Genomic DNA, 6707 nt, shown 5'->3' with positions numbered 1-6707 from the left:
AAATGTTCGCAAAATCGAGTTGCTACGGTAGCGCGAGAGAGACTTCATCAAGAGACTTGCTATAATACGCACTTGATGAGTGCCCGTAGTTCTTCGCAATTGCCCATTACTAATTTGCTGGCCTAGCGATGCCGCCGGTGAGGGAAGGGATTGGGCTGCCGAAAGAGGCCATCGACCCTTGGTCAATTTCACGAATATTTGCACTGTTGGGAGAGCGTTTTGTTTCACTCTAATGTTTGGACAGGCAGCAGCCGTGCATGATAGACACCGTCCGCAGAAATGAGATGCGGTCATGAAACTGGGGAAGTTCGGGATGATCAATATGATATTAGAAATGTCTCTATTGTCCACTTCGGGGAAATTGCGTCAGATCCGCTGACGAAGATCTCCAAATCGCGGTTATTCTGAGGATTCCCAGAGCCCAATAAACCACTTTGATCGTTTCAGTGGAAGAGGCAAGAGTGGTTCAATTTTGTTCGCGCCGTGATGTGTTTAGTGTGGTAAATTGACTCGACTTTAATTGTTTCACCAAATTGCTAATAAGTTTCCCTTCCCAATAGAAAAGCATTGCAAAGTATAGCAATAAGTAGCTTGGCGATTCTAGTGTGTGCGCTGCTAGAAAAATATAAGGTAAACCCGTAATTTTTGGTTACCCCCAAATGTGCGCGTGCTGATTTGTCCTCGTGCGACGGCAATTTATTTCACAGGTTCGTGGCAGCCGTCGAAAGTCCGACACATCACACCTCTTCGTTAGTGACCGCTCTTGACCCCACGATTCGGTTCAAGGTTGGTCCCGGCGGTACACGTGGCCGGAAGAAGGCGGCGTCCGTCAAATCGCGCCTTGGCAGGACCGTTCGAAGACAGCAAGTGCAACCTCAACAGAAATCTACGCTTTCCGGTGACGACCGAAAGTTTCGACGGAAGTACCCCGTCTGCGTAAGTTCCACGAACCGGCGGTGAAGACCATCGTCGTCAGTCCAGTCCGATCAAGGGTGATCGCACGTGGTGTCAGCAGTAGCAACAGCAGCAGAAGGAATCGCCGTCTCCCGCCATCGTGTACACGTAAATCCTAGGTCGTGAGTAGAGTGAAATATATGTTGTGATTGTCCATGCGCATGGGGTCACATTAGACGGCCTTACCCTACCGTCAGATTTGCCAGCCGTGGCTCGAAGTGAACTTGCAAACTAAATAGCACCGCACGGTATAGAACAATACCCACGCCGAGAGCACGCACAATGCACTGTATATCGCCACACTAGAGGATAGGGAAACCGAGAGGGATAGAGAGGAAAATGCGTCTAGCTAGGTTTGAATAGAGAAAACCGAAGAATGGGAATAAAATCGCAATTGTAAATAGGAATAAATGTTTTGATGAAGTGAAAAGTTCTGTTCTGTGTTAATGAGGTTTCCCGTACGGTAGATGTAGTAATTGTGATTTGGTGAAGTCTTTGGGGTCTAGTTTATTTCGGTCGGTATTCTTTTCTCGTCTTTTTTTTGTCTTTTGCTGGGGAAGTTGGCCCCGATACCAACCGGAACCACTCTCGAATCGAACGCTTGTTCGTCAATTGGTCGGATTGGACTCTGCCAGTGATGAAAAACCCCCACGAACAGAAGCTTTGCTTCGGAACTAGTTTGTATTGATCATTTCGGATATTTCTCGGGTTTATTATACGCGCGGCTCGGACGGTTGTGATCAGCTAGCTTGCTTCCTTCCTACATTGAGGAAAACCAGAACCTTCTCCTGAAGGGTCTCACAAGGCCGGGCAGCTCTAAACCAGGTGGGTGGTCTCTCAACTGAGAGTGGCGCATAAACCACCCACTTACTTACCTCGGAAGCTCGTTAGGCTGGCCAGTTACAGTCTGGCGGAAGTCGTTGAAGAAGACGATGATAAAGACGAATGTGACCTTCGATGCCCAGCCACGTTGCGTGTGCTGATATCCACGGAACGATCGGTACTCTGGTACTGGTTGTGATGTTGCGATGCATCTTCGCCGGCGGAAAGCCAGGAGGAGAATTGCGAGGACTGTATATCAGGGAGGTAGGGACAGTCCTCTTCCCCCCGGTCGATCCCTTCATTATGAAGTGGGGAAGCTACTTTCTTCTCTTCTTCCCCAAACCGGTTACTCGTTGGACTCGAGCTGGTTACATCTGTAACAGAGGAAGCCGCAGCAGTATGTGCGCGTAGATGAAGCGATATTGGACTGACCTGTGGGACGTGTAGCCCCACAGTGCCAGCCGCTGTCGAAACAACTACACGATTACTTCCAGAACTACCGACAGCGACCGGCACTGGGGAAAGACTTTGTGTAGTTTTAGTGGATTTCTTCTTCGATGATCGGGTTGCTGATTCGTTGTGGTATAGTCTTGTCGATGTGCCTTCTCCGGGTGAAAGCAACGGTTGGTGCCAAGATTCAGCAAGAACAGTGTTGCCAACCGGATCTGTAAATACGTTTAGCGCAGCAGTATCTGTGAAAGGGTTAGCAGACTTGGAACTGACCTGAGATAGGACCAGCCCCACAGTGCCAACCGCTGTCGTACAAACTACACTATTATGTTCAAAAACACCGACTGCGATCGGCACTTCATGTAGTTTTCATTGATTGCTGCTTACACGCTAGAGTTGCTGAGCCATCGCGGAACATTCCTGTAGATATGCCTTCTCCAGGTGAAAGCAATGGTTGGTTCCAGAGATGTATGGGTACGGTGATGTTATTTTTTTTTTTTTATTTTTACCATTTTTTTGTTAACCATTTTTTGTTAACGACCTATTGAGTTAATTTGTCAACAGTTTTTTCGGCATTTAATTAGCAAGGGACTGGAAGGTGAAGTATATTTTTCAATATTTAGAGCCATAGTACTCAAGGGAGAGCAAGGTGTTGAAAGGAGAAAGTTTAGAAAAGCGTGGAAGGATCATATATGCAAGCTTAGAGCTCACCGGCGACTTAACCCTTTGTCTGCTACCGTAGTGGTCAAGGTCTTTTGGCATTAGAAATGCGAATCACCTGAGTCTACGGCATGTCCGAACAAGCGTAAAGTAACTTGTTACTTCATGCTGTCGGAACCGACAAAAAGTTAAGTCACGGTAAACTTCCACACTAAGCATTTGCGACGTTGAAACTCATTGAATGAGCCAGTTTTTGTTTGTTCCCTCACCAATTGCCTGCCTGAGTGATTTTATTTTATCGACTATTGTGACTGTCTCAGCGTGTGTGACAATATGGTCACATGTGTTGCTGATTTGCACGGTGTCGGCAGCTTTCACCCAACGCTGCAACGATGAATCCCCATCACGGTAAGTTCTATTTTTACCATTTTTTTGTTAACCATTTTTTGTTAACGACCTATTGAGTTAATTTGTCAACAGTTTTTTCGGCATTTAATTAGCAAGGGACTGGAAGGTGAAGTATATTTTTCAATATTTAGAGCCATAGTACTCAAGGGAGAGCAAGGTGTTGAAAGGAGAAAGTTTAGAAAAGCGTGGAAGGATCATATATGCAAGCTTAGAGCTCACCGGCGACTTAACCCTTTGTCTGCTACCGTAGTGGTCAAGGTCTTTTGGCATTAGAAATGCGAATCACCTGAGTCTACGGCATGTCCGAACAAGCGTAAAGTAACTTGTTACTTCATGCTGTCGGAACCGACAAAAAGTTAAGTCACGGTAAACTTCCACACTAAGCATTTGCGACGTTGAAACTCATTGAATGAGCCAGTTTTTGTTTGTTCCCTCACCAATTGCCTGCCTGAGTGATTTTATTTTATCGACTATTGTGACTGTCTCAGCGTGTGTGACAATATGGTCACATGTGTTGCTGATTTGCACGGTGTCGGCAGCTTTCACCCAACGCTGCAACGATGAATCCCCATCACGGTAAGTTCTATTTTTACCATTTTTTTGTTAACCATTTTTTGTTAACGACCTATTGAGTTAATTTGTCAACAGTTTTTTCGGCATTTAATTAGCAAGGGACTGGAAGGTGAAGTATATTTTTCAATATTTAGAGCCATAGTACTCAAGGGAGAGCAAGGTGTTGAAAGGAGAAAGTTTAGAAAAGCGTGGAAGGATCATATATGCAAGCTTAGAGCTCACCGGCGACTTAACCCTTTGTCTGCTACCGTAGTGGTCAAGGTCTTTTGGCATTAGAAATGCGAATCACCTGAGTCTACGGCATGTCCGAACAAGCGTAAAGTAACTTGTTACTTCATGCTGTCGGAACCGACAAAAAGTTAAGTCACGGTAAACTTCCACACTAAGCATTTGCGACGTTGAAACTCATTGAATGAGCCAGTTTTTGTTTGTTCCCTCACCAATTGCCTGCCTGAGTGATTTTATTTTATCGACTATTGTGACTGTCTCAGCGTGTGTGACAATATGGTCACATGTGTTGCTGATTTGCACGGTGTCGGCAGCTTTCACCCAACGCTGCAACGATGAATCCCCATCACGGTAAGTTCTATTTTTACCATTTTTTTGTTAACCATTTTTTGTTAACGACCTATTGAGTTAATTTGTCAACAGTTTTTTCGGCATTTAATTAGCAAGGGACTGGAAGATGAAGTATATTTTTCAATATTTAGAGCCATAGTACTCAAGGGAGAGCAAGGTGTTGAAAGGAGAAAGTTTAGAAAAGCGTGGAAGGATCATATATGCAAGCTTAGAGCTCACCGGCGACTTAACCCTTTGTCTGCTACCGTAGTGGTCAAGGTCTTTTGGCATTAGAAATGCGAATCACCTGAGTCTACGGCATGTCCGAACAAGCGTAAAGTAACTTGTTACTTCATGCTGTCGGAACCGACAAAAAGTTAAGTCACGGTAAACTTTCTCCTTTCAACACCTTGCTCTCCCTTGAGTACTATGGCTCTAAATATTGAAAAATATACTTCATCTTCCAGTCCCTTGCTAATTAAATGCCGAAAAAACTGTTGACAAATTAACTCAATAGGTCGTTAACAAAAAATGGTTAACAAAAAAATGGTAAAAATAGAACTTACCGTGATGGGGATTCATCGTTGCAGCGTTGGGTGAAAGCTGCCGACACCGTGCAAATCAGCAACACATGTGACCATATTGTCACACACGCTGAGACAGTCACAATAGTCGATAAAATAAAATCACTCAGGCAGGCAATTGGTGAGGGAACAAACAAAAACTGGCTCATTCAATGAGTTTCAACGTCGCAAATGCTTAGTGTGGAAGTTTACCGTGACTTAACTTTTTGTCGGTTCCGACAGCATGAAGTAACAAGTTACTTTACGCTTGTTCGGACATGCCGTAGACTCGGGTGATTCGCATTTCTAATGCCAAAAGACCTTGACCACTACGGTAGCAGACAAAGGGTTAAGTCGCCGGTGAGCTCTAAGCTTGCATATATGATCCTTCCACGCTTTTCTAAACTTTCTCCTTTCAACACCTTGCTCTCCCTTGAGTACTATGGCTCTAAATATTGAAAAATATACTTCACCTTCCAGTCCCTTGCTAATTAAATGCCGAAAAAACTGTTGACAAATTAACTCAATAGGTCGTTAACAAAAAATGGTTAACAAAAAAATGGTAAAAATAGAACTTACCGTGATGGGGATTCATCGTTGCAGCGTTGGGTGAAAGCTGCCGACACCGTGCAAATCAGCAACACATGTGACCATATTGTCACACACGCTGAGACAGTCACAATAGTCGATAAAATAAAATCACTCAGGCAGGCAATTGGTGAGGGAACAAACAAAAACTGGCTCATTCAATGAGTTTCAACGTCGCAAATGCTTAGTGTGGAAGTTTACCGTGACTTAACTTTTTGTCGGTTCCGACAGCATGAAGTAACAAGTTACTTTACGCTTGTTCGGACATGCCGTAGACTCAGGTGATTCGCATTTCTAATGCCAAAAGACCTTGACCACTACGGTAGCAGACAAAGGGTTAAGTCGCCGGTGAGCTCTAAGCTTGCATATATGATCCTTCCACGCTTTTCTAAACTTTCTCCTTTCAACACCTTGCTCTCCCTTGAGTACTATGGCTCTAAATATTGAAAAATATACTTCACCTTCCAGTCCCTTGCTAATTAAATGCCGAAAAAACTGTTGACGATTTAACTCAATAGGTCGTTAACAAAAAATGGTTAACAAAAAAATGGTAAAAATAGAACTTACCGTGATGGGGATTCATCGTTGCAGCGTTGGGTGAAAGCTGCCGACACCGTGCAAATCAGCAACACATGTGACCATATTGTCACACACGCTGAGACAGTCACAATAGTCGATAAAATAAAATCACTCAGGCAGGCAATTGGTGAGGGAACAAACAAAAACTGGCTCATTCAATGAGTTTCAACGTCGCAAATGCTTAGTGTGGAAGTTTACCGTGACTTAACTTTTTGTCGGTTCCGACAGCATGAAGTAACAAGTTACTTTACGCTTGTTCGGACATGCCGTAGACTCAGGTGATTCGCATTTCTAATGCCAAAAGACCTTGACCACTACGGTAGCAGACAAAGGGTTAAGTCGCCGGTGAGCTCTAAGCTTGCATATATGATCCTTCCACGCTTTTCTAAACTTTCTCCTTTCAACACCTTGCTCTCCCTTGAGTACTATGGCTCTAAATATTGGAAAATATACTTCACCTTCCAGTCCCTTGCTAATTAAATGCCGAAAAAACTGTTGACGGTGATGTTAGTCGACTCTGTAAAGGAATTTAGCGCAGCAGTATCCGTAATA

General features: G+C 44.1%; 1 long non-coding RNA gene across 1 annotated transcript; it reads left to right on the top strand.

The window, feature by feature from the left end:
- The first annotated feature begins 387 nt into the window (after positions 1–387).
- Positions 388–772, top strand: LOC131678965 (uncharacterized). Its single transcript, XR_009303774.1, has 3 exons — positions 388–500; positions 561–630; positions 708–772. It is a non-coding gene; the product is annotated as an uncharacterized LOC131678965 (long non-coding RNA).
- The last annotated feature ends 5935 nt before the right edge of the window (positions 773–6707 follow it).

This window comes from Topomyia yanbarensis, chromosome 2 (genome assembly GCF_030247195.1).
Source record: "Topomyia yanbarensis strain Yona2022 chromosome 2, ASM3024719v1, whole genome shotgun sequence".
Lineage (NCBI taxonomy): Eukaryota > Metazoa > Arthropoda > Insecta > Diptera > Culicidae > Topomyia > Topomyia yanbarensis.
This window is presented reverse-complemented; position numbering and strand designations above follow the sequence as displayed.